Genomic DNA, 23087 nt, shown 5'->3' with positions numbered 1-23087 from the left:
CAGGGCTGTGAAAAATTTTGCACCCTGTGCAATGTAGTTAGGTCAACCTAACCTCTACTGTAGACACCACTAGGTCAATGGAAGAATTCTTCCATCAACCTAGCTACTACCTCTTGAGGGGATGGAATTACTACAGTGATGAAAAACCCCTTCTGTTGCTGTGGCTAAACCGATGGCAGTCTGGCTAAACCGATGTAGCTGCAGAGCCACAGCCATGCCGCTACAGTGCTTGTAGTGTAGACAATACCCTAAGACTCTGATCCTGCAACTTCGGGCACACGGGCAGAATGTACCACCAGTGCGGAACCTCTGATGTCAGTGCGGCTCTGTGAAGACACAGCAATTCCACTGCACACAAGAAATTGTAAGAACAGAGCCTCAGATTCCTTACTTTTATAGTTTAAAGACTTCATTTAGTCTCCAGATTTGGTACAGCAACTCTTCAAAAAACAACTGCATTTTCTGTGTACTCTTAAAGAACATGACAGTCAGTCTCGCACACATACAGCCTGCTGCTATCAGCCCCAGAGCAGACCAGGATTTGGGTGAACTCTTGGGATCCATCCAGTTCCCTTTAAGGACTTACGTGCATGCACCTGTCTTAATATCATACAGTGAACAGTCTGCATACCACATGCAGGACGTCGTGATCAAAAATAGAAGAAAGAAGATCTTAAGGAAGGAAGGCCACTTACTTACTTACCTCAGTGATCATCTGTGTATCCGGTGTTCCTGTTCCCGATCCTGTGTTCCTACTCCTCCTCCCTGTCGACATCTGCGTCTCCCCTGTGCCCGAGAGGTGGTACTGTAATTACCCGTACTCATTTCCTCAGTTTCCCTTGCAATTATAATGAGGGTTTTGGGACTCTGGGTTTCATAACCATATAATACCTGTTAACAACCAAGTCATTATTTACTATTGTTTACTAGTTTAGTTGGTGTCTTTGCCTTATTATATCACCTGTTGCTGTAATAAATGTTATCTTTTTGGGATCCTTATCCTGCCTACGTTTTCATTCACTACTAAACACCGTTGAATAGATGCGGATGGGGGGTAGTACTTGCAGATAGCCCTTCTTCTGACAAACAATTTTAGTTGTAATCTGTCTCAGGTTAACACCTCTAACTTAAAACATCAATGTCACACAGGCTTCGAAGGTCACACCCTAACTCATCTTTACAATCTCTATCTCATAAGCTAAGTAGTTAAACTTAAACTGGAAAAGTTTTAATGTTATTATTACTAGAAGTTGCCAGAGGCTGATGGACATGAGAAGTGACACCCACCACACCATAGATCTAGGCACTTACATACTGGTCCCCTAAGAAGTGAGAAGAGTCAGGCTATATTGGAGCTTGGGGGAGCAAACCAAAGTATGGAGGGGAACAAAGAGAGTGAGCCAAAGTCTGTGTGGAAGTGGGAGTGAGTGGTGGTGATCTAGGAGGAAGGGGCAGGACACAGGAGTTTGAAGGAGACATAGGATGTTGCTGCCATGAGGGGGGGAGTGACTATGGCAGTGGGTGTCGGGGTGAGCACAGGAGAAGGCAAAGGCAGTGCAGCAATGCTACATTGCTGCCTCCCCACCAGACAGACCTCCTGTGGCTCTCCTCTGGGAAAGGAATCCTTTGCTCTGAAACCATAGAAGTACTGTGGCAAGCTCTCCTCTTCCACAGTCTGATGGGTCACCAGCTCCTTATACACCAGCCAGCCCAAGAAGCAGGCTACAGCACCCAGGTACTGTTTCACAGTTGATTCACCTTCACAACAAAATCACTATCTCTTCCCACATCCAACCACCCCCAATACACAAATACCACAAGCTTCACTATGACATTGACTTGCTCAGAGGTAAGAACATGCTATACTCTCACAGTGAAAGTGCATTCGTCAAAGGTAACCTCCTCTCTCTGAGACTGTAGTTAAGCTTGTGGATTTGAGTGTGATTGAGAGGAACTGAAGGGGTGCATTGTGGGTAGCTGTGGGTTGGAAGCAAAAGGAAGTCTGCAGAGGGGGTGAAGAAACTGTGATTGCCTGTGGATGTTATGATGTTTGGGTGGGAGATGAAGCTCGTTCTGGGTGGTAATACACACTACACTGGTACAGTCCTTGATTTATTTACTGATTGAATTTGTAGAAAAAGCACCGGAGCAACCTTAACCTTAAGGTAACATAGATTTTGGGAAACGACCATATAATTTGTCCTCATGTGCAATATTTATTTCACTTCCTGCCTAGAAAATGCCACTGCTCTAAAACAATGGTCTCTCCTCTACATGGGAATTTGCCTCACACTAGGATCTGACATTTCTATTAGATGAGTTCTCCAGAGCCGGGACTTTTTTTTTTTTTTTTGCAGGGTGTCTGTTTTTAAAAAGGGCCTGTTCAGCGAGGCACCTCTCTGAATCATTGTGGTAGAAGGAAAGGGAGCTGGGGAGAGCAGCAAAAGAAAATAGCAAACAAAGTGAGGGAAGAGGAGGGCAAAGAAAGAGAATGGGAGAGAGGACAGCATGGAGTGGGAACATCAAAGAGGGGGAAAGGAGAAGAAACATCATGGAAAGGACCGGGGGAGAGAGAACCCCAAAGGAAAACAGGGGGAGGTAAAGCAAGAGGTAAGAATCAAACAAACAGAGAAAGAGGATAAGATAGAAGGAGGCTGGGGAGAGGGATGAGGACACAGACCAGGAAAGGGATGCTGTTCTTCTGGCTTCTCAAACATAAGGATAGTTTTGCAATGAGAGAAACACAGAGAGAGGACGAAAACAGGCTAGATATAAAGGAGCAGTAAAAAAAAGGTGTGGAAGATAAGACATGACACCCACCAACACCTTTGGGCTAGTGACATTTCTCATATGTATACATCTCCCATCCTGCATTTCAATGCGTTCCTCTGAAAAACCTCCTGCAAGTTCTGCTCATTTGGGGCAGGGGGGAGGGAGGTGATGGCAGAATGTGATTACAAATGGGACGTGGGCCAACTTGCTTCTTTCCATTGGGTGTGTAACTAGGTTAATGTCAGGACAGGTATTTTTAAATCCTGTACATGACAGCAGAAGTTTAGATATATAGATAGATAGCCTGTCAGACATGAAATTGACCATATTTCTCCTGAACTGCGTAGGTGATATTTGACTGTACAGCTATAAAGAAACATATGTAAATTTAAAAAAAATTCTGGCAGGTAGATGAATAAAAACTCTTTTGAGGGCAAATAGGGTGCAGAAGCTCCAGGAACCCACAGCCACAGCCTGTGGATAAAGCACTGGACAGGGTCCCAGGAGAGCTGGGATCTAGTCCCAGCCCTGCCACTGATTTGCTGATGGACTTTTGACAAGCACCTCCAACTTCCCATGCCTCAGTTTCATCCTCTATAAAATGGGGTTAATAATACAGACCTCCTTTACAAAGTGCTTTGAGATCTATAGGTGAAAAGGGCTATATAAGGGTTAGGTACAACCTGGGAGGCCCAAGGTCCATTGTTTTTTTTCACATTTCTATCAAAAATTCTGACTTGCTATTTGAGACATGCCACTTGCTCCCCATTCCAAGAAGAAACATGGAATGTGTTAAAGCAGCGGTGGGCAACCTGTGACCTGTGGGCCGCAGGTTGCCCATCACTGAGTTAGCAGCAGCAATCCAACCCCAATGAGGTGGAATTGCATCCCCTAACAAAATACTGCAGCATTCTTCAGAAATGTCTCCCAACCCTTCAACCATTATTATGCATTGTAGGACCACAGTACTTCTCCGTGGGCTTGAGCCAAAGTCAGCTGGAGCAAATGGGGGCCTTTCCACTGATGTCAGTGAGCTTTGAGTCAGGCCCTGGAAGAGCCATCCAATGGCAACACATCTGACATGTTAAGGAAAGGCCTTGATAAATTCCAAAGGGAATCTCATCCAGTGTGTCAGATGGGAAGATGGTGACTGCAATTTTGGCAAGGAAGGTACAGGCAAGGAAAGTGGTAGAGAAAAGTTCTTCAGGGTTCAGGCAGGGATGAAAATGGCCGCAAGGCTAAACAAAAAAACCCTGGATAGATTATAGATTCATAGATTCCCAGGCCAGAAGGTACCATTATGATAATCTAGACTGACCTCCTATACAACACAGGCCAGAGAATTTCACTCAGTGATTCCTGCATCAAGCTCATACCTTCTGGTTGAGCTAGGGCGTGTCTGAGGCTGTGTTACAGTCATTGAATCTGAGCAGCACTCCAGGCACTGTGCCAACCCAGGGCAGAGATCTGAAGTTAAAAAAAGCCAGCATAGTGTTCCAATCTGCCTCTGTCAAAGGCAGATTTTATTTTACAAGAGGTAATGGACTCAATCTGCAGCAAGGGAGATTTAGGGTAGATATTAGGAAAATTTTCCTAACTATAAAGTGTGACAAAGTCAGACCTGGCAGTTATATGAGAGTGGAGGAAGGAAGGTATCTCAACCCTAGAATGGTAAAGGCCCTTTTCCCTATGATCGGATGGTTGACTAAAGACACCAGAGTCCAATTAAGGGCTTCCTGTGACCTTTAACCCTCTCCCCTTTCTGCTATATGAGTGATAGGCAGGAGAAATGAGAGACCAGCTGCAGCAGGGTTAGGGGTAGCAGGAAGAAAAGGTGTCTTCTGGCTGCCCGGCTGCCCTCCTCTCTAGAGGGGAAGCAACCCAGCTAACGGCTTGTTTGGGGAAGAACTAACATACAGAACCCACCCTAATAAGGTAACACCCTGGAGAGTGGGGCAGGGAAATGTATTCCCTTTTTGTGCTAGGCATTTGGTTTTTTTATTTGGCTGAAGAGTACTAATTGGGCCTACCCTGTGTTCCACTTTGTAAATATTAAAAAATAAACCGGGGGGGAAGACCCCTCTGGAGTCAGACTCACTCCTTCTAGGTTCCCCCATTCCCAGAGGTATAGATTCTGGAACAAGGGGCAGCATCCCCTGGTTTGAAGTGGTTTCCATTATATACAGGCTTTAGAGTTTGGTTCGATGGCTCTCAGCACCCCCACTATAAAAATTGTTCCAGCGCCCCTGCCCAGAGGGAGGAATGGTGAGGCCAACAAGGTGAAAGAAGTGCCTTGCCACAAAGGATAGTTCAGGCCTGGAACAGGCTTCCAGGGGAGGTTGTGGAATCCCATCATTGGAGGTTTTTAATAGGTTGGACAAACACTTGTCAGGGATAGTCTAGATATATTTGGTTCTGCCTCAGTGCAGGGGACTGGACTAGATGACCTCTTGAGGTCCCTTCCAGACCTACATTTCTGTGTCTTTTAGGAAAGTAAATACATGGTAGCCCATACCAGACAAGTATGAGTATTGCTACTTTCTCTCTTTTGCCTCTCCTGCAGCTTGCGGCTGAATGGTGGGTTTGTGACATTAGAGACAAGTCACCCCCTTCTTCCTTGCCATCATATTGCCAACCTTTGTGAAGAACTTTGAGCTCCTCAGATAATGAGTGCTGTAAAAGAGCTAAGTAGTATTACTGAAGATGTATACATGGTGATGGAGGTTGGTATATAGGTTTTGGTATTAATAACAAATAGCAATCCAGTGATAGGAATTGCAGGCAGACAGCATGCTAACAAATGATCAAATTTCTATTAGCTTTTGCCAATTCCTGACTGATCAACATAACTTTCTGATTTTTTGGAATAAGACTCATAAATTGAGAGGAAGGGGGATCACTGTCCGAGTTGGGTAATACACACACACACACACACACACACACAGCATTTCCAGGTAGTAAAGAGTTCACTTCTCTCAGAACTTTCAAATTAATATCTTCCATGATTTGTGAGCTGCTTTCCTATGAGGAACTGGCACAAATGAACGGTTGTTAACTCATCTCCACAGAGATGGTCTCTTTGCCAGCAGGAATGCAAGTAGGGTTGTACACTCCAGAACGCAAGAGATTTTTACCGGGTATGGGGTACCGGAAAGACTTGGGGAGGCTAGCCATCCCCTCTGGAGGAGGGGTAGAGCTGCACTCTGCTCCTTAAAGGAGCAGAACTCGGCTAGGTAGGACATTCATTCTGTATATGAGTTTAACAGCACAATTCATATGCTGACAAACTTAAACAAAGCCTTTGTTTAAGTTTGTTAGCATATGTATTGTGCTGTGAAGTTGGTCAGGAGTCCTCAAGAGGGGACGGGTGGGGGGGATGGAAGGTGTTTAAACACTGTTTTTGATTCCTGCTCAAGCCTCTGGACTATGAACATATACTGATGGGAGCATTCGAACCAAGGGACTGAGGACTTTAAGGTAATCTGGAGCCTTCATATTTCCTTGATCCTTTGCAGACGGACTTATGAGTTGGATATGGTACAGAGACTGTTCTAGCCTCATTGATTGCTGATTTCTCCCTTGCAGCGGACAAAGATCAGATATCTGATGACTTTCTCACATGAGTCAGCAGCCTTTGATACCTGTGGTATAAGCAACATAACTCTTGCGTGAATGGTTTTGTTCTTTCCTCTCCAAATGTCAAAGCTTGTTCCCATTGAACTCAATTGCAAAACTCCTTTTGATCTCAATGGGAACAGGATTTGGCCCCAAGAGATCAGAGAATGTGATTTTGATCAATTGCTTATCTGTCCAGAGACAGTTCTCATGCATGTTCTGCCAGGCTGATTTTGATTGCCCCTCCTGTATGTCATGTTGAGGAAAATCATAAAACAATTTGGGCTGTAGTTCTATCAAGATGCACCTGGCACACACAGCTCTATGCCTCTTTTCCATCAAACCCAGATGGCGCAGCATCTTTGCTTTCCTAGTGCCTGGCGGAGAGCAATACTTAGGCCTTGTCTACACTGCCACTTTACTGCGCTGAAACTTTCTCACTCAGAGGTGTAGACAGTGCACCAGCACTGGGAGCCGCACTCCCAGCACTGGTAGCTACTCACCTCGTGGGGGTGGATTTTTTTAACACAATACTAAAGCGCTTCCTGCCAGCTGAAGTTTAGAGGACTCGTGACACAAGATACAGCTTTTCTGAGTTTGGGTGTTGGCAAAGGAGAGTTTTGGAAGCTACTTAGGCACACAGTTGGGACCAGTTATAAAGCATGGAAGCCTTGACCAGCTCTCAGTTACACCCATATAAATAAGTTGCATTTCCACAGAAGCCAATGGACCAGAGCAAAACTGCTGTGAGTAAGATCAGCTGTGGCATGTGATCATGGGTTTTTAGCAGATACTGCAGCTGATTCCCAACCATGCCTTTCAAAATAGCAACAGTCCCTGAGCATCAATAATATTTTTTCATTTTTAAACTGAAATGACAACGTTTGGTATTTAATCTATATATGCCCCAAAACTCAAATGTAGTATTTTCAGCAACAGCCTCTTTTTTGCTAAAAAATGTCCTTCTCCTTAAGTGTCCTGTTTTGATGGTGTTTTGTAGCAGGGCTATAATTAATTTGTGTATGGTTCCATGTGTGAAGTCCTTGTAATTGTCTTTGCTAACAGACTTTGAAGCATTGCTCAAACAGAGTTAATTTTAAAGATTAATGGGAAAAAATCAATTAAAAAAATGTGACTTTCAATTATTCATATGTCAGATAGCTGTGCACAAGAGCTGTTTATAGCCAGAGCTAAAGACTTGTGTTGAGAACTGGTATACATTGATGTACAAATGAAGAGGCAAAAGTTTGGGTTTCAAGTCATGACACTAGAGAGAGAGCAGACAAGATCCCATTTAGGTTTCACAAGATATTGTATGTCTCTGTGTTAAAGCTCATTTATTAAATAGTTTAGAATAAAGTGGAGAGAAACATGCACACCAAAGAAGAAATTAATTTCATAGGGCATACACGGGGGGTCTGGGCGTTGACTGGGTTTTTTTATTGTTTGTTTGTTTTTAAGATGTTTAAGGCCTAAAAAAAAAATTATGATCAAGTCTGACCTCCTGCATAACACAGGAATTTGCTTGAGATCCTTATTTGTGAATATAAGTCACTGAGTTTTGGGCATCAAGGACACTTTGGAAGCCTTTCTAATCAGGGAGCATTGGTCACCCTTTCTCCTCAATCCCTATCTCCTTGCTCTTTGTATATTGGTTTCAGTGTTCCCTAGTTAGGGTGACTCAGTCCTTTCCTCTTGCCCTTGTCACTTCCAGATGCCAAAATCAGCTGACAGCACCTCCTGTTTGTCATTGACAAGTGGTACTGTTTCTGGCCAAATGGCTCCTGTCCACATCTTTTTATTCCCTCTGTCTCAGCCTCTCCTCTCCTGCTTTCTGCCTGTCTCTCTCTCTGCACTCATCTTCTCATAGAATATCAGGGTTGAAAGGGACCTCAGGAGGTCATCTAGTCCAACCCCCATGCTCAAAGCAGGACCAATCCCCAATTTTTGCCCCAGATTCCTAAGTGGCCCCTCAGGGATTGAACTCACAACCCTAGGTTTAGCAGGCCAATGCTCAAACAACTGAGCAATCCCTCCCGCCTTTACTATCTCCCTCATTGTCTCTCACCTCCTTTTTTCTCCACCTCAGTACATTCTTGTCTTTCCTCCTCTTCCTCCATTCCCACCGCCCTCTCTCCCCCAGGTTTTAGACAGTAAGTTATTTGGGGCAGAGACCGTCAGTTGTAGATGACTGTACAGTGCCTAGCCCAATGTATGATCTCACTTGGGGCCTCCTGGCATTACTGCAGTACAAATAATAAAACAATTTTCTCTCTTTTTTTCTTCTCAGCCCCATTGTCTCTATTCTCTGTGCCTGTCTCATCCTGCCAGTGCCCTAGCTGCTGAAATGAGTCAACGGACAAAATACATCCTGCCACGGGGAAGTCCCTGCATCTGGGCTTAACCCATGGCCTCCTGACACTGACTGACTTGAGCTATGCCATCCAGCTGAGTCCCTTCAGCATGACACATCAGCAGGACAAAGCCGACGGACGGATAGCAAAGGTTTCAGCGATATTGCCTAGAATACCTCTGTAGATATAAAAGAAGCCTGATCCGGAGGCTAGAGCACTAGGTTAAAGATTGGTTTCAGAGTAACAGCCGTGTTAGTCTGTATTCGCAAAAAGAAAAGGAGGACTTGTGGCACTGGTTAGTCTCTAAGGTGCCACAAGTACTCCTTTTCTTTTCAGGTTAAAGATTGGAATTCTAGTTCCTGCAATGCCACAGACTTCCAAGTCACTTAGAGGCTCTGTGCCTCAGTTTCCCACCTGTAAAATGGGGATAATAGCAATTCCTTACCTCATCAGTGTATTGTGAGGATAAATATAATAAAGTCTGTGAAGCTGTCAGATGCTGTGATAATGGGAGCTATATAAGTACCTGAGGGAGATGGATTCCCTATTCTTATCCACTAACAACAGTAATATCTCTAAAACCACAAACAACTTTTAAAACACACCCACTGCAAAAAGTGTTTGGTGGGTTATAGGGCTCCTGGAAGCTTTACCATATGTGCGCCAATCGACTCTGTCCGCTCACATCAGGAATAACCCAACAGGAAAGCAAACAAGTAGTGCACTACAGCCTTATCTGTAGTAAGGTTCTGTCTTCTAAAATTTTCCATCAGTGCTATTCCCAGTCCAGCTTCACTGATGACAGCAACTGTGGGAGTGCTAGTGTATGCAGGGCATCATCAACCAGTGTTGACTGGTTCATGATCAACCAATCAAACACCAACAGTGGTGTTTTAACCTCCATGTAATGGAGGTCTGCTCTGAGAAAGGTCAGATAACACAATGGTTAACACACAGCTAACAGCACCAAGACTGTTGCAGCATCCCCACTGTTACTACGCTGTAAGGTGGTAGCTGTGGTGGTAAATGATGCAGCCAGAAATACTGTAAAACTGGAAATAGGCCTTAATTCTCATTATATTTGTTGATTTGAAAAATTAGCAAAAATATCATTAACCATGATTGTTTCTAGCAAAAGGCTGGAAGCAACATTCAACAGCAGAGGACAGCTGAAAATGTGGCCAACCTCTTTTGCAGCAAAATAAGCCAGCATTATAATAAGCATTTGTACAGAATTGTATGCAGAGTGACTTTGTCATACAGTTCATCATTAAGAGGCACTCATTTTCTAGTTTTGTACCTGCATGAGGTCATGCGTCCCAGCTTGGTGAGACACCCCAAAGACTTTCCACCACCTTTGTGTGAATTTTGGGCACTGAAAGCTGAAGAGTTTTCTGGATCTTAGACAATAAAGCCAGTGGATGTCTAAAGTGTTCAGTATCTTGGCATCTGACCAGCAAAACATTCATGTAAAACTGAATGCCAGGAAATCTGCCTTCTGTCCTTAAACTGATTATTCAATGGTGCACTATGAGATCTCCTAATAAATTAATAAAACCCAAAAATATTTCAGAAGCCTAATGATCCACCACCATATCCATTAGTGGACATTCTAAACTTATAAATGGGGTGATGGGTACTCTTTACAAGCTATTAGGAGTCAGAGGTTGTGCCATATATAATTTGAAAGGTGATTTCCTCTAGATTTTCAACAAAGTTTCAGATTTTACTAGAGATAGTAACACTATCAAGGTCTCAACACCCACAAAGTCGGGGGGTATTTGAAATATGAACCTAAAATGTGAATTTTGCAAATGGCCCCATCCTGTATAATGGCCAAATTCTTTCAGGTATTCAAGCTCTAGAACCCATCTTTAGGCTTGACCAGTTACTTCAGTTCAGATATTCTGGTGAAGCCATAGAGAGAGTGAAGGAGATCTACAGTGGAGGTAAAGTGAGGCCGTGAGAGATGATCCGTGAGAATGTTTTTCTTGCTAATTTCGGTGGTTTTTTACTAATTTTATATCAAGACTTTTGTTTACACTGCAATTGAGTGACCTTTGAGTCTGTCTCCAGTAGAGTCAACCAAGAATTAACCAAGGCACTGGACTAGGCGATTGGGTTTGAGAGACCTGACTTCTATTCCTAGTTCTACCATTGCATGACCTTGGGCAAATCACTTCACCTTTCTCCTTGGGAAAGAGGTTCTCTTCTCTTACTATGGGTATGTACATGACCTAACAGAATGGGTCCCTGATCTCAGTTGAGCCTCCAATTTCCTGTCTTCTGCAGTTGGCCTGGTGACATAAGGAGGATGGATCTGGATGGTCACACAGTTTACCAGTGCTTAGTATAAACAATGTCATAGTTACCAGGATGCTAGTTGACAACAGAATTCCAGATCCCCACATTCTGTGTGTGCACTGTCAGCACAGGTCAATGTGAAAGGAAAGAAAAGTCTGACTTGGTGATCCTGTGGTCACATAGTTCGAGAAATTGCTGTGTAAGTTTAGCAGACTCTTCCAGTCCATGGGCTTGTGGCCCCGGTAGGCTCAGTCAGAGCTGGAAATACTTTGTTGTACCAACAAATTCAACACACGATGCTTTTTGATATGCTAGGGTTTTGCATCTTTTGTCACTGCTGGGTGCAGTTATTACTGTACATTCACTTACTGAGCCACTACCTGCTTTCTTTAGTCTATCAAATTATTTGACAAAACTTGCAATATCTTGTTTAAAGAACATACCTGGGAGACTGGATGGGTCAGAGGCCTGGTAATGAAATGTAGAATCTTATACCTCCAGCTCTAGTATGAATCCAACCCAAGTTGGTAGTGCCTGAAAATTGCTACCATCTGCTGGGTATTCAGTGGTCTGTGTGAAGTGAGTTTGATCATCTCATGCCACAGGTGTCCACAGCACAAAATTCATCAGTACTGTTGACACTAAACTGGCCCCTGGGGTAACAGTCTCACCAGTGAGGCTAAGAGTTGACTGGACTAGTGGACACTGAGCAGCCCTTTCGTACCTAGATGTGGTCCCTGCTGAGAGATCAGGCACACTGACTAGGCACAGCTTATACTGCTACAGCTCATGCTGTACCTTGTCTGTGGGGAGATAGAAGACTCCCATCTCTTAGAACACAGTTCTCACCGGCCTAATGCTTCTAGCATTGCTATATAGTCGACATGAAGGCTCTGCATATTTTTTTCTGTACACAATGTATATATATTTTCTTCCCTCGTGGTGCAGGATTTAAGCCCCGGATACCGACATCAGTCACTGGAGTGAATGTTCATTTCCAGTTAATTGTAATGTTAATTACAGCGACAGTTTATTCCTTTGCACCCTAAAAAACAATGGGTTTCAGAGTAACAGCCGTGTTAGTCTGTATTTGCAAAAAGAAAAGGAGTACTTGTGGCACCTTAGAGACTAACCAATTTATTTGAGCATAAGCTTTCGTGAGCTACAGCTCACTTCATCGGATGCATACTGTGGACGGTGTAGAAGATCTTTTTATACACACAAAGCATTTTTTCATGCTTTGTGTATATAAAAAGATCTGCTACACTTTCCACAGTATGCATCTGATGAAGTGAGCTGTAGCTCACGAAAGCTTATGCTCAAATAAATTGGTTAGTCTCTAAGGTGCCACAAGTACTCCTTTTCTTTTTGCTAAAAAAACAATGTGCACAAAGGGCAAATCCAGCCCTTCCTCTGTGACTTGAGTAGGGCCCTTATAGAGCAGATCCAATAGAGTGCACAAAGGCTGCTCTGCACTAGCTCCCTGCACAGCAGCACAAACACATGGACAAAAAGCAGAGGCAAAGATGGGCCGAGGGAGGGGAGGGGAGGAAGCGGGGCATTGGATACACTGCTGCATTGATCATCCCAACCATAGGAGGAGGGGCGGGCTTTGTAAAGACCCACAGAGGCTAGTTCAGTCATTGTGCATCAGGTTTCATTGTTTTATTTATTTCATTTTCCTGAGCAATGCATTAGATATTTAGTTTCCTCTTACAGGGCTGATTCTAAAATAAAAAGGAAAACATTGTCATGTGAAAATGTCATCATGTCATGACGCAAAATCTCCATCAAGGTTGTCTCATGGGCCCCAGAAGATACCAAAGAACATCCACAAGCAATGTTTTCAGGCTGTGGGATCACCTTCTTAAAATAAGGACAACCCCAGAAATAATGGAACTGGTAGCAGTCCTAGTTCACGTCTCTCTTGAGTGACTCCATCTGGCCAATTGTTTCTGATGGATTATTAAGATGGCTGCTCCTTATTATAAATCATAAGAACAGCTGTACTTGGTCAGCCCAATAGTCCATCTAGCTCAGTATCCTGTCTTCTGACAATGGCCAGTACCAGATGCTTCAGAGGGAATGAACAGAATAGGGCACTTAAAGTGATCCACTCCCTGTCATCTAGTCCTATATTTTGGCAGTCAGAGGTTTAGGGATGCCTTGAGGATGGCGTTGCATCCCGGACCATCTTGGCTAATACCCATTGATGCACCTATCCTCCATGACCTTATCTAATTCTGTTTTGAATCCTGTTATGGTTTTGCCCTTCACAACATCTCCTGGCAATGAGTTCCACAGGTCAACTGTGCATTGTGTGAAGAAATACTTCTGTTTGTTTTAAACCTACTGTCTGTTAATTTCATTGGGTGACCCCTGATTTGCATGTTGTGTAGGAATAAATAACACTTCCCCATTCACTTTCTCCACACCAGTCATGATTTTATGGACCTCTATCATAACCCCCCCTTAGTCATCTCTTTTCTAAGTTAAACAGTCCCAGTCTTTTTAATCTCTCCTCATACGGAAGCTGTTCCATACTGCTAGTCATTTTTCTTGCCCTTCTCTGTACCTTGTCCATTTTTAATATATCTTATTTAAAATAGAGCAACCAGAACTGCATGCAATATGCAAGGTGTAAGCATAGCATGGATTTATGAAATGGCATTATGATATTTTCTGTTTTATTATCTATCTTCTCTCTCTCATTTTGGCTGTTGGTGGATCTACTTCCAATGCAAAGATTGTAACAAGTGCAGACACACACAAATATTCAATGACATTTTAAACCCCTGCACTATCACTTTTTGGCAATGTAGGGAAATGGAAAGTTACAAAAACACCTTGGTCCAAATTCTCCTCTGGCATAAGCAGGTGCAACACTATTGACTCCAACTGAGCTGTGCCTGCTTTTGCCAACAGTGAATTTGGCCTCCAAATTTCATCAGGAAATCAGTCCCAGGTGCCCAGCAGCTGCTGATTCTAATGGCTTGGCTACCCACAAGGCACAGGGAATGAAAGAGTACAGCAAAATCCCTGCAAAACCATGCCAGGCACCAATACATCTTCTAACCTGTAGTCCAGCGTATGAGTCTTATGAGTGTGGACAATATCAGAGATATATTGTGGACCCTCATTATGTGAGGGTCCCAGGCACTGTCTCCTTCAATACTCTGCTATATTTGACTGACTGAAGCTTGTTCAGTGCTATTTCGCTCCCCTCATTTGTATCCAAAGTTATGGCTGCTCAGAATGGCATCAGCTTGTTCTTTGTTCTGTATGATGGTGACAATGATATTCCAGCTGTTCTGGTGATGGGCCAAAATGTTCTTTGTGAATTAGTTCACTACCTTGCTCGTGATCATGTCCCATTTGGGCAGCATGTGTGGTGTTCGTGCAAAATTTGTGCATGGCTAACTTTGGGGGTTTTCTTGAGAAGGGTTTGAAGCCTTCTTTTATTAGAGATGAAACCTGAGCTCTAAATTTGACTCTGGAATCAAACTATCTCACATTTTCAGTGGGGTTGGAATAGTGGTATGTCGGGGGTGGGGGGGAGGGAATCAAACATACCTACATGACTTTCCCATAGACTTTCCCACTGACTTTCAATAAACTCAGGCTCCTACGTGTCCTGCTTTTGCAAAATTTACCCCACATCGATACTGAATCATAGAAAGATGAATTCCACACGTGTAGCTGAGAAAATAGATAGATAAGATTTTTGGATTTATTTCTTTGTATAAATTTCTTTAGATTAAAAATAATAAAGATGCCTTTCCAGCGTGCTGGGCATCCTAACTGAAATAATTGACACTAAATACAATTAAATGACATCTCAGCAGCATTAAAGTGAGTGGAACTCTTGACAACCAGCCACCAACCTCCCTTCATCGGCCAGCCAGCACACCCTCACCCTCGCCCTCCCTGTACTCCCTACTTGTGTTGGTTTCACTTGCTTGATAGCATAGCTAGATAGAGCTGTCTTTACCTATTAAGTAGCTTTGTCTTTCATCTCCACCTGAGTAAACTGGAGGGAACATCCTACATCCTTTTGTTAATCATCCCTTCAACATAATTCAGTCTGATTTTCACAGGTATGGGACGCCCTGCACAGACAATGCCAAGCTAAGCGGGTCTGCCTATAGGACCGGACTGTAGGACAGAGCTGCTTTCTGGGGGTAAACAAACAAGTGCCCGCTTCTTCTGCTCTTAATAATGTCAGCCGGCGGCACCCTTCACGGCAGCGTCCAGAACCCCCCAGCTCGGTTAATCCTGCTGCCCAGCGAGCCTTCCTTGCGCTGCATTGGCTCTGGCGGTGGTTGCAGCCGCTGGAGCAAGGCTGCACTCAGGAGCCGCCTAATAATCCCGAATCTGGGAGTGGGAAAAGGTCAGAGAAAGCCTCTGAGCTGCGGGGGACAGCCCCCCAGAAACAGCCACGGGGGGAGGGTGGCTGGGTTCTCCGCCAAACAGGATCACCAGCGCCGGGCTTTGCGGGGAGCGAGGTCCGCACCACCCGGGGCATTGCTGCTTCCCCGTTACCAGCAAACTGCACCAACCCATAAATCTTGCTGCCGCAAGCTGCCTCCGAGGATGTCAAAGGAAAGCTCCGCTCGCGGTTCAGAAGGCTCCAGTCCCCTGTGGGCAGGGTTAACAAATGCAGGGAACACATCGCGTATCTAACATGCCAACCTTTGGCAGCATGTCCTGGCGTTGGGGGGGGGGGGATCTATGCTTTGGTGGCGATATTGGCAAAGGAAAACAAGAACGACGGGTCACCCAGTCATTATTTAGGGACAGATTGCGAGCCCCTTGCTCATACTGGCCAGCAGTTACACACACCCGGGTAGTTCCACTGATTTCGCGTGTGTCTGTGTACACACGCACGTACACTGGACTTCTTAATTCCGTTTCCTTAAATCATGCAAAGTATCGGTCGTTATTAAAAACACACAAACACATGAATTGCCCAGCGATCGTAACCCGAAAACCAGAGATCAAAGTTGCTTAGACGGATGATTCCTTCTCCTTTAGCTCATCAGTGTCATAGAGTTTCGTGCACACACGCAGTGATGAGTTGTACTAGTCCAGCCATGGGAAAGGCACTTTACAGCCCCCACAGCGTTCAGAGAGCGAATATGATTGAAGGAAAGGGACCGTGAGGATGAAGCTCTCTGTTGTGTTAGCCTTTCAATGAAAAAGCCCATTTTTGGCACCGACTTTATATCCTGCGGTATCTGGCTACGGATTTCTCTTGATTAAGAGTCCCTCTTTTCAGCTGTAAACACCGCTGGGTAGTTGATGGTGGGGGCTGTGGTTTGAGGTAGGGGTGGGGGGAGGGGTAAAGGTTTGGAACTGCTGTGGCATCTGGCATGAAAAAATGTTCCGGGAAGCTGTTACATTAAATTGTAAATCGATTTATTGAATGGCAGGTGTTAGCTACAAACAGATGGAGAACATAAAGGCATAAGTAGGCATTTGTATGGAAAAGAAGCCATCGATTTGGAGCCAAAGATTCAATGGTAATCGTTATACCATTTAATAGAAATGTTCTTATTTTATAGGTTAAGCTCTGAATAACAATAGGTGAATTGACACACCCACGTGTTGTAACTAAGCCCAGCCCGAGTTATACCCCTTGGCACGAGAGAGCTGTTTCAATTGTTAGAATTGTCTTGCCGAATTTATATCTAGACGGATCGCTTTCTTCCAGCGGGCACTTTGGGGGTGCGCTATTTGTACCTATCACGTTATCAGCTAGAGTAGAAGGCACCAGGGCTCGAGTCCTGATAAGCGGATCGAGCCCCACGTCTGCAGGTGCGAGGTAGGGGAAGCGACAGCCGGTGAAATGCAGTCTAAACTTCCCATTCAGAGGCTGGTCACATCCTCCGTCCGTGTGATATTTACATGCCTTGCTTGCTGTTAGACACAGATCGGAATAAAAAACACAGCAACTCAAGCTGGGATGGCTTTAAAGGGGATAAGTGGCAAGTGTTAAAGGAAAGCTGGCTCCTCTTCTAAGGTTTGCTGTGCTCCCTGCAGCTGCCGGGTCTGCAGGTGCCCTTTGTGCCTCCTTCCCTTGCTGCTGCTGCCTGGTGTCTGCATGCCAGGCTGGGCTGGGCCTTGTTGTCCCAGTTGGCACGTGGCGTGCTTGGCTGGCTCGTGGCAGCTCCCCTGGAGCAGATGAGGCACGCGCCGTCCTCATTACAATGAGAATGGACAGAATGGAGGAGCCATGTGGTAGCAACAGTTTGCAAATCTCCCCTCCTTCTGTGCAAATCAGGAAACATTTCCAAACATTTGTACCCCAAATCGACCACATTAACACCCCTCGGAGCTGCTCTCCCCGGAGACATGCTCTGTGCTATGGACATTTAGACTGAAACAAAACAAGCAAGTGGGACTTTTCCCCCCGTCCCTCGGTGTATGTCAGCACTGAATAGATGTGTAACTTTCTAACTAAGGGGTTTAAAAGCCATTAGGGAATCCGGCTCACAAAGTGAATCTGTGCACATGGAACTTGGTGTGTGAGCACTGAATAGATGGGCAACTTTCTAACTAAGGATTTAAAAAGAGATCAGGAGAGCCAAACCACAAAATGAATGGGGGCATAGGAGAAAGAGAGACTGTTACCAAGAAAAACATTCAAGGTACATGACAAAATCTAATCTTCATAGGGAGGGGGTGCTGTATTAGATCATTATGACTAATTTGATTAACCACTGCTGAAAGAGGCTGCTTGGAAATAGTTTATTCCTTCAGATGTTGCAGAAACCTACAAAAATGGTATTTACACAAGTTATTAGAAAAGTATACTCTGTGCACCTGTTTACATCATTTACCTGTATAACCTTAACAGTCTGTCTGCCTCACTGCTTACTCACTAATGGACCTGCCTCTAATTACCCAGGTGAAACAGAAATAAATTATTGTAGGAAATAAATGTTAAGTAGATTTCTAAATTTCAAAAAATATATATTTTTAAACGTAACTGTTACATAGAAAGATTTTACAATTCTGGCAGGAGATCGTCATGTCCTACTTATCCATTATTTAGAGAAAATGTTGTACTAGTTTAGATAGCAAGTAATTCAATTTAGGCAAGGAAATGTATGTATTAGTCTGATTCTGACTTTTTCCATGGATAACCCCCACTTTCTTTGGGAAGAGATTGAAAATACTAACGATGTGTTAATTTATGTAGGGTCTGGTACTTTGGGTTAGCACTTTTCACCTTTGGAGAGCTGGGTTCAGAAGCCTAGTACGAGTGAAAAAGAGTTTGGTCTAAAACTAGTCCCAGACTGAACACATCAGAAATAAACACACAATTTTTGTATAGTTTTTTCTCAGGAGATTCGGAGGACTGGCGGAGCATCAATGTTGCAAATCAGATATGTAATGCAATGCCAGATTTTGCCTTCGGTTACACCTGTGCACCTTCTTTTGCAGCAGCTCGGTTTGGCTCTCGTCAGAGACTGGATACTGAACTAGATAGACCACTGATCTGGTATGGCACTTCCTATGTTCCTAGAGGGAACTTCAATAAAATCCATGAGGTTGCAGAGGGGTAACCAAGGGCAGACTGTGTCCCTGGAAGCATTTTCCAACCACATTCTGCTAGGGTTAACCACTCCCTTTCCCCCATACAATCCCATTGAGCTCAATGATGTACGTATGGGCGGTACAACAGGGCAGAACGTGGTTCTAGGTGAGGACGTTTGCAAAGCACTTGCCACTAGGCAGGTTCCTGGATCAAGACAGTGGTTTGAGTCCTGCACTCTCATAAGCATTAAATCTGCTCAAACATGGTGAAAAATGTGGAAAGCCTACATCCCCAGCGTACAGTGAAGTGGAGCAGTTGGACCTCTGGACTCAGTTGTGCCTTTTTTCTTAAAATGTGTGGTACCATAGAGTATCAAGGTTTAAGCAGCACGTTGTTTATTTCTGTATGGAATACTGGTCAATATAGTTGACACTCTCAAAGTCGCACTGAGATTCAAGCAGCCCACGTGAGATATGACGTAATTAATCTAAAGTTTGGTAGTCCGGGATATATAATAAAGAAGATTATGGCAGCACAATACGAATTTTGGTGGTCCACATAATGTGCAGTGAGAGTTGGGGGGAATGAAGGTTAGTAAACAATGTCTAGTCTAATACTGCTCTTACTTTCCACCTTTTATGTCATTTTTCCACTTCTTTTTCAGTCTCTCTCTCTCTCTCTCTTTTCTTCCGCTCCTTCCCCTCTCTTGTCTGTCCCTCTCCTCTTCTTTTTCCCGAAGGATCTCCCAAGCTAGTCCAGTAGATGAAGAGGAGACAATGCTCATGAAACTAACTTGGATAATCATACTATTCAATACACTTATACCAGTTTCTCTGAAAATTAGCAAAGGAAAAATGCAGACTTGGAATTCACATGGTCTCTCCATCTCATGCCAGAAGCAAATTCTGATGGGTCATGCATCCTAGAAAAGCAAAGACAAAACAAGCTCTTATCATGGCTACCCTAACCCTACCTGGTTATAACAGTACACGTTGGTGATATCACAAATTCGTCGGGTTTTGTTTTTCAAAATAATAAAAGGCCTTGCCCCATATTAATTATTGTTTTGTCAATTTTGGCTCAGAGGTTAAAAAATTCACCTGAAACCCCGAGATAATTATAAAGTATATAGCCGAAAACAAATAATACTGATCGGGTAATTCAGAATACTGGTACTGAGAAACATAATTTCTCACATCTAGGGCAGTGGTGTAAATTCTGCTGAGCGATCACAATGAAGAGGCCAGTAGTAGCCAGTGCCCAATAGTGACTAGAAGCTGTTTTTAATGGTTATTCACTGACCTATGTGAAATGAGTTGCTGAAAGAGTCTACATTACATAACACACCGAATCAGTTGGCATCATTGTCAGAGTCAGCACTGTACTACTGAAATGCCACTTAAACCCTCAACACAGGGCTTAACCTGGACTTAAATGATGCACAGGCCTTAGGCTTTCGTCAAAACAGAGGTGAATTTCCCCCAGAGAGAGAGAGAGAGAGAGAAGGAGGAGATGGAAACTGAACACAAAGATCCTTGGGGATGAGAAGGGTAGCCTGGGTAAAATTACATTACGTTTCTCTCCCATTACTATGATTACTTGTTCTGTGAATAGAAAATTTGAGCAGTCTGGTACCTTTCACCAGTACTAGATCAATTAAAAGAACAACAATAATTGTTTTGTAGGGTAAATGCATTTGGCCTGGCAACTAATATCCCAAGTTTGAAATTCATCTGATATAAAATGGCAGCTACTAAACTTTTAAAAGTATAACATTAGTGAACAGTGCTCTAAAACGGTGAATAGCTGAACATGCTGGATGCTGGAGCAGGACGTTAAAGACTGGTTACTCCGCCGAGCTTTAAAAATAATTAACGGTTGTACTTCGAAAGTTTTTTATATAGTGCCTGTCACAGAAGGATCTAAACGGTAAATTTAATCCGATTGGTTCCACTGGGATTTAATAGTTTACAAAACATTATATCCTTACGTAAACACCTACCCATGTATTGTGTAAATAACAAGCCAATTATGAAAATTAGTAAAAATAATGTGCATAATGTAGTTTCCTATATGCGTTGTAGCTATTTAGCAAAGTAAACATATCTGGCATTTCAAAGGGCTTTCCCCTCACCGTATTAAATGGCTCCAATTTCTTTGCATAAAAACACTGTCTGCAAAAATCTTTTTTTTTTTTTAAATTAAGGCCTCGAGCCTACAAACACTTACAGCATAATTAACTTCAGTGGGACTTCTGCTTAAAATCAAGCATGAGTGTAAATCTTGGAGGGATAGGAACTTCGATTTTTTTTTAAAATAAATACATACATTTGGGAGATGAAAAGAAATCCAAAATCCCTTCTTATCCATTTGCCTAGTCTCGAGCTTTTTAAGGGCTTGAGCAATAGATTGGAGAAAGTGGGGGAGGAATAATCCACCTGAGATGAAAAATGGCATTCAACGACCAAAGTTATAAACCTCTGAAATCAGAGTTTCTAAAAAGCGGAGACCAACCTATAAGGGTGCTATGAAAGATACCGTATAATGCACTCTAAAATGACTTAAGAATGCGTGTTAATAGGTATGCAGAAGACAAACAATTAGATAAAACTCTGCTTCTCACCTGCACTCTGTAAACTTTTAGTCCCAGCTGCTCGATACTATTAATGCAGCTTTTTTATCTAAACTTTTTTGTCAACATGCAGCAGGTGGTCTATTATATTTCGCATGTATTATTTTATGACAACCTCGTTTATGGCTGCAATCACAATAATCCCTGGCGTTTAGGGAGGATTTTACATCTGTTTTGTACCAAACAGGATTCCTGAAAATATTTATTTTGTGGGGACACTCGGGAAATATGAGCAATTCCCGTTTCTGGCAGTTGGAGAGAAATGAGGGAAAGGGTTGAAACTAAAAACAGTGGCGCGCTAAGTAGGTAAAGACAGACCAGTTACATTTCAGGGGACTGGAAAGTACACTCCCATCACAATATTTTGATCAATGCAGGGAAGCTGATGCCTAAAGCATTCAGATTCAATGTGAAATTCTATCTGCAAAGGTGCACGTTGGGAGGATTTCAGGGAGCTTTGGCGGGGCTGTGAAAAGAAGAGATCAGCTTGTCTTGCTTTAACCTACATTAGCTCAGAAGAATAGACCGAGTCCATATGGTAGATGCTGCCTGTGGATCTTCAGCACCAATGCGATGCCCTGTTCCTACACGCCGTCCTGCTTGTGCCAGATGGTGCCTGGGCCAAGTGGCCATGCGTGGGGTGGCTCTGGTTAGCCTAATAAACCTCCAATACAAGTCAAAAATCAAAACACACACATACTAACATCTGCTAGAGCCTGCAGTACCCAGCTAGCCTTTCAATAGTGAATTAAAGAGCCCCACAGCCCTTCTGTTCCCCTAGGTTAGGCACTCATTACCATTTATCAAGCACTGATGTTATCTGGCCTCTCATTTTATTTAGTACCGAAGCTATTAGCATCAGATTTGATTTTGACAGTTGAAGCTGCTTCTGGCGAAGCGGAGCGCTGCTGGTCAGATCGCTGCAGAATTCCGCGTTCATCAGGCGCCGGCACATTCCTCCTTCCGAGTTGTTTACTAGGCAAGTTCATCCGGAGAGACAAAGGCTTGCCTTCTTGCAGCCCCTCTTACGTGCCTATGTAAGATACCTGGTATATATCTCATCACAAATACGTCCTCCCTTTGCTTTGAGGTGCCTGATCAAACACCCTCCTGTAATCCTTGCACCATACCATAGCCAGAGAGTCCTTAGAGGATTAGAGTGTACACAAGGGGTTAAGGACAAAAAAGGAGAAAGTCGGTCTATAGTTCGCTCAAGCTGTAGGAGAAAGCAGCAGCTGGACCACGCTCGACTGGGGACGAGAAGAGAACAACAGTCTTAGATGCTACAGGTGCATGTAAAGCGGCTCCACTCCTGCAGGGCTAGTCCTTCTACTCGGGGATGTTTGTGCTGAATCATTCCGGCCTTAATTCAAGATTCGAATTTCAGCGTGTCTTTATTTTCAGTAGCCGAATCGAAACGCAGGAGAAGTTTACGCCCGTTTTTGAGGCGAGCAATTTTTCAGCACCCACCTGGATGCCGGAATTACAAATACAGTTCTGTCCATTCAAGGCAATTCAGCAACTCTCGGTTGCAGCTGGGCACGTCTAAATTGACGATTTGCCCCCCCCCCTGAAGATTTGTAATGTAGCAATGATATTTCTTCACAAAAGTTCTATCCCCCCGCTCCCCGACGTTTGCTGTTCCGAGTCCCAAAGCTCTTCTAAAAACAAGTGACTTGATGGAAATCTAAGAATGAGGTTAAATGATCATCTCAGTTTAGGTCGTATTCGCACATCTATATATCGGTTTCCTCGCATCAAAATAAGCGAGGTTCCGAGCTTTTCAGAGAGAGTGGATTTGGGAGTTCGAGTTGTATTGAAACACCTTTGTGTAAAAGTGTATCACCGATGGATAGAACATTTTTCA

The sequence above is a fragment of the Eretmochelys imbricata genome, chromosome 6 (genome assembly GCF_965152235.1).
Source record: "Eretmochelys imbricata isolate rEreImb1 chromosome 6, rEreImb1.hap1, whole genome shotgun sequence".
Classification (NCBI taxonomy): Eukaryota; Metazoa; Chordata; order Testudines; family Cheloniidae; genus Eretmochelys; species Eretmochelys imbricata.
The sequence above is the reverse complement of the archived record's forward strand: the minus strand, read 5'-3'. Positions refer to the sequence as shown.